The following is a 12,607-nucleotide window of genomic DNA, read 5'->3' as shown; positions in this document are numbered from 1 at the left end:
CTGTGGGCTTTATATCTGCTTGTGATTCTTGTGAGCATTATTCCAGCCAGTGCTGTTACATCCAGCACTTCCTTCCCTAGCCTCAGCTGAATCAGGTTGCAGTTTTTATAACACTTGAAGCACTTTCATCATGCCTACTGTCAGAGATACAAGCGGCCCCTTTTCAGGGATCTTGATCTTAGGTCCAAGCTCAGAGACCAGCACAAGCATCATCCCTCCTCATTGTCTTAACTTTCAGCTCCACGAGGTTCTTCTAATTCTTCTCCTTTCTTTATTCTCTCATTTCAGCATATTAGCTGCTCTCTGCTTGGGTTTCCCTGGTAGCTCAGTGGTAAAGAATCTGCCTGCCAAGCAGGGGACACAGATTTGGTCCCTGTGTTGGGAAAATCCCCTGGAAAAGGAAATGGCAACCCACTCCAGTATTCTTACCTGGAGAATTCCATGGACAGAGGAGCCTGGTGGGCTACAGTCCACAGGGTTGCAAAAGAATCAGACACAACTTAGCTACTAAAACACCACCACCATGATATCTTGATGTTCTCTTTTTATCCCTTCAGTAACCTATTTGTACTTAGTATGTTTTTATATTCTGTTCAGATAACTAGTATGGCTTCTGTTCTGAATGAACTCTGGCTGATACACTGAATCAAGAGAACTTGCTTGAAATTAGAAATACTTTATATATTGGAAAGACACACTGTACACCTAGGAACATTGACCCAGAATAGCCAGTACTGAGTCATGGCCTAAAAAAAAGAACGAAACAACTTTGAAAGGGTTTTTTAAAAGAAAAAGTCCCTGGGAGCCTGGGCCCTCAAACAAAAGCAAGGGGAGGTCACTTATAGGGAAGATAAATCTGATCATTTTCGTACTTTCTGATAGTGACACTGTTAAAAGATTCTGAAGTAACATGAACTTAGGATTTTTCTCTTTCTGCGGGGGGTGGGGTCACACCATGCGAGATCTTCGTTTCCTGACGAGGGATCAGCCACGCACCACTGCATTAGAAGCACAGAATCTTAGCCACGGGACAACCAGGAAGTCCCCAAACAGGATTTTACATCCAGCCAAATGGACTTTCAAGCATAGAAAGCCACAGGCTACCATCAATAGTTAGAACAATAGCGTTCTAACTAATAGAACATTATTTCCATGAATCCTACATGAGGAATCTATTAGAATAAGGTTCAGATAACCAGATTAATAGGACAGGCATTAAAGTAAGAGGTGATAAAGCTTTGCGAGTATTGAATGAATAAGAATATTACCTTAATGATTATGCTAATATCAGTATTACAGTCAGACATTGTGTACTTCCTGATTGATATTAGCACTAGCTAAGAAAGGCATCCTCAGATATCTGAATTTCCGTTCCATAGGACTCTATCAGGCTGCTAAGTATTAATTTCAACTCTTTTTTTTTTTTTCTCCTCTCCCAGTCCTAGCAGCCTGTAATATCTTCTTGGTGCTCTTGAGCCTTTCTAGTCGTATAGTTCAGATAACTCATGTGGTTCCAGTCTCCTGACTGGATGTTGCCTGATACAACACTCACTATGAATCTTGCCAAATAATTCAATCTGGAGTCTTTTGTCGAAACCCTAGATCTAGCTGCTTGTTTACTGGAAATGTAGGGGGTCAGAGGAACTTACTAACATCCATGGGATTAACCAGCAAAGTCCAAATCCTGGGAAACTGCACAGGATAAACACTTCTAACAAAAACTAACATGGAAAAAATGGCAGAGGATCCTCTAAAAGAGCAATGGGATGATACATGTATAAGTATACCTGAAAAAAAAAAATTGTATTACAGTCCTGGGGGTAATCTCACTGATTGGTACACTTTAAAATGACGGAATTTAGGGAATTCCCTGGTGGTCCAGTGGTTAAAAAGGGGACAAAATTAAATTTCTGGCCTGGGAAGATCCCACATGCTGTGGGGCAATTAAGCCCAAGCACCACAACTACTGAGCCTGCACTCCAGAGCCCATGAGCTGCAACTGCTAAAGCCATGCGCCTCTGCAACAAGAGAAGCCACCGCAGTTAAGAAGCCCGCACCCACTGCAACTGGAGAAAGCCCAAGTGCAGCAACGAAGACCTAGTGTGGCCAAAGAAAATAGTTTTTCAAAAGAGAATTTTATGATACATGAATTATATTTCAATAAAGCTGTTATTTTAGAAGTAGGAGTCATATATCAACAAATTGTGTAGACCATGTTTAGACCTTTAAGCAACTGGGGAAAAAATGGATATTTATGACGTTGTGGTTATCTGTTTTTTAAAAAGTCACTTTTAGAGAAAAGCTTAGTGACTACTTAAGCTGTTAGTCATGAAATTACCAACATGTAATCTGGGGCTTCAAAATGATCATAGAAGAGAGGGAATATATGAGGATCAAGATGAAAAATTTGCCATGATTTCATAGTTGTTGAGTCTAGGTGATGGGTACGTTAGGGACTCATTGTATTGTTAACTCAGTTTTTACATGTGACATTTTCTATTGTAAGAATGTTACTAAATGATTAACTATTTCCCATTGGAATTCATGCCAGGAATGTAAAGGTGTTTTAATACTAGGAAATTTATTTATGAAATGCAACAATAATATATCAAATTAAGAAAATGATATCAAATACTATAGCATTGCTAAAGCTTTAACTTTTGTGCCTGATTTTTAAAACTTTGATAAAATTAGAACCAAAGATATTTTCTGTTAACAATAAATTGTTGGTAGTATATTTATTAGTAGGTACATAAAGACCTAGACATTGTGTATAACATTATCAGTTCAGTGGTCAGTCATATCCGACTCTGTGACCCCATGAACTGCAGCACACCAGGCTTCCCTGTCCATCACCAACTCCCAGAGCTTGCCCAAACTCATGTCCACCGAGTTGATGATGCCATCCTATCATCTCATCCTCTGTCATCCCTTTCTCCTCTTGCCTTCAATCTTTCCCAGCATCAGGGTCTTTTCAAATGAGTCAGCTCTTCACATCAGGTGGCCAAAGGATTGGAGTCTCAGCTTCAGCATCAGTCCTTCCAATGAATATTCAGACCTGATTTCTTTTAGGATGGACTGGTTGGATGTCCTTGCAGTCCAAGGGAGTCTCAAGAGCCTTCTCCAACACCACAGTTGAAAAGCATAAATTCTTCAGTGCTCAGCTTTCTTTATGGCCCAACTCACATTCATATACGACTACTGGAAAAGCAATAGCTTTGACTAGATGGACCTTTGTCAGCAAAGTTATGTCTCTGCTTTTTAATATGCTCTCCAGGTTGGTCATAACTTTTCTTCCAAGGAGCAAGCGTCTTTTAATTTCATGGCTGCAGTCACTATCTGCAATGATTCTGGAGTCCAAAAAAATTAAGTCTCTCACTGTTTCCATTGTTTCCCTGTCTATTTGCCATGAAGGGATGGGACCAGATGCCATGATTTTAGTTTTCTGAATGTTGAGTTTTAAACCAACTTTTTCACTCTCCTCTTTCACTTTCATCAAGAGGCTCTTTAGTTCATTTTCTTCCGTAAGGGTGGTGTCATCTGCATATCTGAGGTTATTGATATTTCTCCTGGCAATCTTGATTCCAGCTTGTGCTTCATCCAGTCCAGCATTTCTCATGATGTACTCTGCATATAAGTTAAATATGCAATATGAAATTAAAATTATCAGTATGAATTGTCTACCATTTTACTGAGTGCTTACCATCTACTAGAAACATTAAAAAGTAGGAAAGTAAAAAGCATCTTATCCATTTTTATATCTAGGAAATGATGTTAATATTATTCTACTTCCTTTCTAGGCAGGCCAAATTTTCTAGGGAGATGGCAAGGGCAATAAGCAAGTTGAAAAATAATTCTAGATTACTACAGCCCCAGGCCAGCGCACATGGAACACTGTTCAAGTGAGTCTCCCTATGAGCCTCCTTGGCTCTTTTTTAGTTCATGGTTTTCTTCATGCAAACTTACAAAATAGCCATTAAACCAAGATGGATAAAAAGTTACCCGATTTATTACTTACAGTGACATCACAAGAATCTTCAGAAGAAGCACCCTGAAAGGTATCGAACATGCATGTTTAAATTTATATGTGCATATAAAACCGAAAAGCCCTCTCTTGTTCTCTTATCTGACTGCACCTGAGTTTCTACCAGTATGTCCCTTGAAGAAGTCTGTATCAACTCCATGGACTACCCACTTCCCTGCCTCAAACAGACTTACGCTTTTACATCCATCTTGTTTAATTACCTTGTACTGGTGCCTGCTCAGTTCTTCCTTAATAGCAGTTATAACCATATTTTGTTTCCTTCCAAATATGTGGAAACTTCATTTTCCTTTTTAATCAAAAGTATGCCCCTCTGAAATGTGCCTGTGTATTAGTTCTGTTTCTCTGAAGAACACTAAGATGTATGTAACCATTCCATTAAAGAAAATGAGTGCAGGACTTCCCTGGCAGTCCAGCTAAGAATCTGCCTGTCAGTCTGACAGAGGTTTGATCCCTGGTTTGGGAAAATTCCACATGCAGTGGAGCAACTACGCCCACGTACCTCAGCTGCTGAGCCTGTGTTCTAGAACCCATGAACCACAACCACTGAAGCCGGTATACCACTCAACTAGAGAGGAGCCCCCGCTCACCACAACTAGAGGAAGCCCGTGCACAGTAATGAAGACCCAGTGCAGCCAACTAAGAAATTAAGGATGTTAAAAAAAATAAAAATTAAAAAAAAAAAATTAAGGATGTTAAAAAAGACGAGTGCATGGGAAACCAAAGACAGTCTTTTCTTGAAAAAAAAAAAAGACTTCTAGAACTCATGTCTAAAGCAATTAAATTTAAAATATGATATTTGTGTACAAATAGTTCACTGAACCAGATATATAATGAAATTTAGTATATGATAAAGGCAGCTGAGCTAGTGAAGGCTATTTTGGTTATCAAGAGGCAGAAGCAACTCAAACTAGCTTAAGGAAACATTACTTTGGTGAATTGTGAAGCTGAATTCAGGTAGAGCTGGGAACCATGAAAATAATGACCACAGCTGCTCCTCTTTATCATTAAGCTTTACTCTTTGTTCTATATTGGTTTCACTTTCAAGGAGTTCTCTAAAGTAGATAGAAGAAGATGACCAACACCAAGCCTGGCTTTTTGCCTTTCTCCATGGTGCCCATTACCTAGCCAACAGACCTGATGGTCCCAGACAAATAGGAACTCAGGAAAAGATTACATAGTTGGGGAACATAAGAAATACAACAAACTGACTAAATTACAGTACAAGAAGATAAAAATATATATACAGAACAAAAAAGCAGTAGCCTCAAGGAGAGAAGGGATAATGTTGAAAACATCTGTGCATTCACGAACAGTTGCTCAGTTGTGTCCAACTCTGCAATTCCATGGACTGGAGCCCAGCAGGTTCCACTAGCCATGGGATTATCCAGGCGAGAATACTGGAGTAGGTTGCCATGCCCTCCTCCAAGGGATCTTTCCAGTGCAGGGATCGAACACGCCCCTCCGGCTTCAGCGTTAGCAGGTAGACTCCTTACCACTAAGCCACCTGGGAAGTCAATCGAAAGCGTGAAGCAACACTTTCTAACACCATACACAAAAATAAAACGGATTAAAGATCTAAACGCAAGACCAGAAACTTTATAAAACTCCTAGAGGAGAACATAGGCAAAACACTCTCCGACATAAATCACAGCAGGATCCTCTATGACCCACCTCCGAGAATATTGGAAATAAAAGCAAAAACAAACAAATGGGACCTAGATAAAATTAGAAGCGTCTGCACAGCAAAGGAAACTATAAGCAAGGTGAAAAAGCCTTCAGAATGGGAGAAAATAATAGCAAATGAAGCAACTAACAATCTCAAAAATATACAAGCAACCCCTGCAGCTCAATTCCAGAAAAATAAACGACCCAATCAAAAAATGGGCCAAAGAACTAAATGGACATTTCTCCAAAGAAGACATAACAGATGGCTAACAAACACATGAAAAGATGCTCAACATCACTCATCAGAGAAATGCAAATCAAGACCACAATGAGGAACCATTTCATCCCAGTCATAATGGCTGCGATCCAGAAGTGTACAAACAAAAAAGGCTGGAGAGGTTGTGGAGAAAAGGGAACCCTCCTACACTGTTGGTGGGAATGCAAACTAGTACAGCCACTACACACCGAGGAAACCAGAATTGAAAGAGACACGTGTACCCCAATGGTCATCACAGCACTGTTTATAATAGCCAGGACATGGAAGCAACCTAGATGTCCATCAGCAGACAAATGGATAAGAAAGCTGTGGTACGTATACACAATGGAGTATTACTCAGCCATTAAAAAGAATACATTTGAATCAGTTCTAATGAGGTGGATGAAATTGGAGTGTATTATACAGAGTGAAGTAAGCCAGAGAGAAGAACACCAATACAGCGTACTAACGCATATATATGGAATTTAGAAAGATGGTAACGATAACCCTGTATGTGAGACAGCAAAAGAGACATATGTATAGAACAGTCTTTTGGACTCAGAGGGATAGGGTGAGGGTGGCATGATTTGGGAGAATGGCATTGAAACATGTATAATATCATGTGAAACGAATCGCCAGTCCAGGTTGGATGCATGAGACAGGATGCTCACGGCTGGTGCACAGGGATGACCCAGAAGGATAGTATGGGGAGGGAGGAGGGAGCAGGGTTCAAGATGGGGAACACGTGTACACCCGTGGCAGATTCATGTTGATGTATGGCAAAACTAATACAATTTGTAAAGTAAAAAAAAAACTGAACTGAAGGTCAAAAAAAAAAAGCGTGAAGCAAGAATAAAGAGTTACAAAGGGAAACTTAATACTAGGTACAAAAATGTATAAATTTGAAATAAAGAACAGAAAATGTAGATTGGAGAAAATAATTAGAGAATATACCCCCCCCAAAAAAGAAAAGGAATCTAAATGTTTAACTACAAAAAAAAAAGAAAAAAGAATCCAGTAACGGAGGAAATGAGGGATGAGGACCTATAAGGCATACAGAAAATAGCAAAACGACAGAAGTAAGTCCCTCTTTACCAGTAACTACTTTAAATGGTTTAAACTCTCCAGTCAAAAGACAGAGTGGCCAAAAATAAAAAAACCACAGTGATGCACCATTTCATACCCACTGCTGCTGCTACTGCTATTAAGTCGCTTCAGTCGTGTCTGACTCTGTGCGACCCCATGGACGGCAGCCCACCAGGCTCCCCCGTCCCTGGGATTCTCCAGGCAAGAACACTGGAGTGGGTTCCATTTCCTTCTGTAATGCATGAAAGTGAAAGTGAAGTTGCTCAGTGGTGTCTGACTCTTAGCGACCCCATGGACTGCAGCCCACCAGGCTCCTCCACCCGATGGGATTTTCCAGGCACGAGTACTGGAGTGGGGTGCCATTGCCGTCTCCGTCATACCCACTAGAACGGCCATAATCAAAACATTGAAAACAGCCAAGTGTTGGTGAGAAATTAAAACTGTCATACACCTGCTAGTGGGAAGTGGGCAAGTTATCTTAAAACCCAGGAATCTCACTCCTAGGTAGATATTCAACTGAAAACGCATGTTCACGCAGAAACTTGTTCATGAATGTTCATAGCATCACCATTCACAAAAGCAGAAACAACGCAAGCATCCATCAACTGATAAATGGATAAACAAATTCTGTTTTATCCATACAGTGGAATATAAGCCTGTGCACCACAACTATTAAACCTGCGCTCTCGAGCCCAGGAGCCTCAGCTACTGAGCCCATGTGTCTAGAGCCCGTGCTCTGCAACAAGAGAAGCCACTACAGTGAGAAGCCTGGACACCACAACTAGGGAGTAGCCGCCATTTGCCACAACTAGAGAAAAGCCCAAGCAGCAACCAAGATCCAGCAGAGCCAAAAATAAAAATTTTAAATAAATATTACCCAAAAAATGTTTAGAAAAAGAAATCATATAGGTGAAATAACTTCATAAACTATAAATTTATATTGTATAGTTTACTGAGTTATTTCACTTGTAGTATTTCATTTAATCTTTACACTATAATTCTGGGAAATAGCCTTAATAAACAAAGGTACTGAGACTCAGAAAGTTAAAGTGAATTAACCAAGGTCCTTAAGGTCACATAAAATTATTCCTTATAAATTCTTCTGTGGCTTAAAACAATCTATACAAAAGGTTTTAAAAATAACACGTTACAAATGGTTAACTAGCTTTCTAAAACACATACATATGCCCTGCTCTGAAGACATAATTCCAAACAGTGATTTAAAGACTTGTTTGTGTTTGTATTAACAGTTACTTTTTTTTTTTTAGCTACACTGGGTGGCATGTGGGATCTTAGTTCTCTGACCAGGGACTGAACCCATGTCTCCTGCAGTGGAAGCTCAGTCTAAACTACTGGACCTCTGGGGTAGTCCCCAATGGTTTCATATGAGATATATGAGGAAAGATTTACTAGAACTCTCTCCAGTTCAGACAGTTCAAATCTGGATTCCCAAAAAATAAATTCATTTCTTTGAGACCAATATATGAGGAGTGAGTTGGACTTTGAAGATTACTAAGCGTTAAAAAGCAGACATATTACTTTGCCAACAAAGGTCCGTCTAGTCAAGGCTATGGTTTTTCCAGTAGTCATGTACTGATGTGAGAGTTGGACTATAAAGAAAGCTGAGTGCTGAATAATTGATGCTTTTGAGCTGTGGTGTTGGAGAAGACTCTTGAGAGTCCCCTGGACACCAAGGAGACCCAACCAGTCCATTCTAAAGGAAATCAGTCCTGAATATTCATTGGAAGGACTGATGCTGAAGCTGAGACTCCGATACTTTGGCCACCTGATGTGAAGAACTGACTCATTTGAGAAAGACCCTGATGCTGGAAAAGATTGAAGGTGGGAGGAGTAGGGGATGCAGAGGATGAGATGGTTGGATGGCATCACGACTCAGTGGACATGAGTTTGAGTAAGCTCAGGGAGTTGGTGATGGACAGGGAAGCCTGGTGTGCTGCAAGTCCATGGGGTCGCAAAGAGCCAAACACGACTGAGCGCCTGAACTGAACTGAATGCTGGGAGACTTACTGAGAAAGAAGAAAAATATACAACATGAAGAAACTCATTTTGGCAGTAAGATGAATTACATTTAAAATGACACTTTTCTCAGAAGTTGCCCCAATGTATTTAAGTCTTAATGTAGATAAATTTGAAGCTCAGTTCAGTTCAGTCACTCAGTAGTGTCCGACTCTTTGCAACCCCATGGACTGCAGCACGCCAGGCCTCCCTGTCGATAGCCAACTCCTGGAGTTTACCCAAATGCATGTCCATTGAGTCAGTGATGCCATCCAACCACTTCATCCTCTGTTGTCCCCTTCTCCTTCTGCCTTCAATCTTTCCCAGCATCAGGGTCTTTTCAAATGAGTCAGCTCTTTGCATTAGGTAGCCAAAGTATTGGAGTTTTGAGGGCAAGAGTTAGAAGGGGGTGACAGAGGATGAAATGGTTGGATGGCATCACTGACTCAATGGACATGAGCTTGAGCAAACTCCAGGAGACAGTGAAGGACAGGGGAGTCTGGCATGCTGCAGCCCATGGGGTTGTAAAGAGTTGAACACAACTTAGCAACTGAACAACAACAACAAATGTGCTTGGGATAAGACTGCTAGAGACTTTACTGGCCATTTTTGTTCTGAAATAGGCCTATTTATCAGAGTGTAACAAGTTCTAAGTAACATTTCTTAATATAAACATTTTTCTCAGGCTCACCCTTTTTCTAGGGTCAGCTTGTAATCTGCATTTTTAAGATTAGATTTAAACCCTCACTGAACATACAAACGTTCGCATTTTCCTAATAGGGACCTAACCTCATTCTAGGAACTGAAACACTGTACAGCCCAAATACACACACACTCTTCTTTCTGGATGAACCAAGATCACCCGAAACTCCCGAATTTTCTCTCAGAATCCAAAAACTGACTGTCCTAGCCAGATTAGCAGCCGTTATGCAACACAACGAATGCTTACCTTCGCGTTGGCAGTGAGAGCGTCTTCGTCTTCTATCCCTGTAGGGATGCATTTCTTGTGCAATGGCAGAGATTCCAATTTATCTACAAGGCAACGAAGGCCTTCAAGCTCAAAATGGGTCAGGTGCACCTGTCGGTCCTTTCGGGGGCTACACTAGGAATCCCACACTTGGCCATTCTGGGAACCCTGGCTAGAGTCAGAGGATGAGTCCCCAGACAAAGTTCTCTTCAGACTTGGAAGACTTCGGCAGGTTTTGCCCAGTGCATCATAATCCAGGCTGACCCCACTGGCCGCAGGGCTGGTGAGGACAGAACGTCTGCTGCTCAAGCGCTGGGGCTCTCGGTCTACTGCTTCCTCGTCCCTGTTTCCAGACTCCAACCCATTTAACTCCAAATCTGCCAGTATGAAGAAAAAGTGTGGTATGAATGTGCCACTTGGCCATGTGGTCAACAAGAGAAATAGGTAGTATGGGAGGGGCCCTGAAGTTATAAATGACAAAGTCACCCCAGTTTAAAAACGGTCTTCCCTATTCCAAGCCATCTGTCTACTGCTGAAAATCAGTTACAGGTAAAAACAGGATCCTGAGTTAGTAGGACAACTGAGGCAACAGTCAACTGGATTTTTAAAAGATTGGGAAGGGTGCAGTCTTTAATAAACTGTGCTGAAAATCAGTTACCCATGAAAATAGCTGTAAGTGCGTTTCAAGTTCAAACTTAATTTAAGGATTATGATCTCATTATCTTTTAAAAGACTAGGACTAATATGAAGCACACTGGCTTCCCTGGTGGCTCAGTGGTAAAGAATCTGCCTGCCAATGCAGGAGACACAGGTTTGATCCCTGGGTCAGGGACGATCCCCTGGAGAAGGAAGTGGCAACCCACTCTAGTATTCTTGCTAGAAAATTCATTGACAGAGGAGCCTGGCAGGCTACAGTCCATGGGGTTGCAAAAGAGTCAGACACGACTTAGTAACTAAACAACAAAAACATGAAGCACATATATTTAAAAACCACCTTTGTTCAAAATTTTGGCCATAAAATTAAGCTTAGCAACATGGCTAATAACATGAATATTTTTTAAAAGAAAGATTTTGATAGTCAAAGTTTTGAAAGAAGAATTTTTAAATGTTATGTAGGCTTTTATTATGAAAGTAATAAATGCTGACTATTAATAATTTAGAAAATACAGGAAGGTGCAAAGAAGTAAGTCATCCTGTATTTTCTCCACCCTTGGAGAAACAACTGTGTGATGGATTGTCTTTCCATCTTTTTCTATACATATGTGTATAACTACAACTTGACATATTTTTTAAACAAAATTAGGATCATGCTGTATATACAATTCTATATCCTGCTTTCACATATTGTTGAGCATGTTTTATTTTCAAATGACAACATCAATTATCCTCAGAGGAAATGCTAAGGCAAAAAGTATTTTGCTTACATGACCACAGGATATGGCAGTGTTGGCTCCTCTTTATTTTCAAGGCATGGAATAGCCTAAAAATATATAACTGAAACTACCTTGACATAAAATAACATATTTCTCCTGATGTAAGTTAAGGAGACATTAAAACTCAGAAGAATACACATTTTAGAATCTTACCAACATGATTTAAGTTGTAACATTCCCATTTATTAACTCTTAGATCATGAGCAAGTTTAATTTCCTTGAACCTTGATGTCACCATTTGTAAAATATGGATGATATATACACCTCACAGGTAATAACAGTGTATACAGACTGCTTAGTTTGGTGCCTGAAATACAGTAAGAGTAACTCTGATGATGCAATCCTAGTTTTTATTGTGCCAAAGACCGTTCTTTACACAATAAAACGTTAAGACTTTTTTTCTGCCCATACAGAGCCGCTTGCAGGATCTTAGTTCCCCAACCAGGAATTGAACGTGGATCACGGCAGTGAAAGCACAGAATCCTAACCACTGGACCATCAGGGAATTTCCAACTGATTACTTTCTTGAAAAGCAAAGTACTAACACCAGATGAGATCCAGAATATTTCACATGTAATACTTCACATCTGGGTAGGAGGATCAACTATAGCCGTATTAAACTTCAATGAATGGATTCGGTACTTCTAAGTAGATAAGTAAAAAGATAAACCATAAAAACAAAACAACTGGGGAATAGCCTGTGGAATATCCCTGGCCTTACCCTCAGTCCTGTGGAGTAAGAAAGTTCATGTAGGTGGAACACTTACCCATGCCAAGGGACTGTCTGAAATTCCTTAGGTGAGAGCGGTTGGTTATGCAGTACACATAGTGCTCCAACACGTACCAACACATCTCATAGTAGAATGGACAGTGGAACTTCTTAGGAACCTAACATGGGAACAAAATAATGAGAAAATCAAGCTAATAATTTTTCAGGAAAGAGTAACAAACAATCACTCCAGTAATTAGCCCAGGAAAAACTCTAGTTAACATGTAATCCTAGGTTGCCATGTGGAGCAAGAATTTAAGTGAATCTCTCAACTTAAAAAATGTTGGTCTTGGGAAATCATCACTAAAGATAACAGGTACTTGGAAAGACCACTTAGAACTATCAAGAAGCTGTCTTGTTGAGTGGGAAA

Source organism: Budorcas taxicolor, chromosome 3 (assembly GCF_023091745.1).
Source record: "Budorcas taxicolor isolate Tak-1 chromosome 3, Takin1.1, whole genome shotgun sequence".
Taxonomy (NCBI): domain Eukaryota; kingdom Metazoa; phylum Chordata; class Mammalia; order Artiodactyla; family Bovidae; genus Budorcas; species Budorcas taxicolor.
This window is presented reverse-complemented; position numbering follows the sequence as displayed.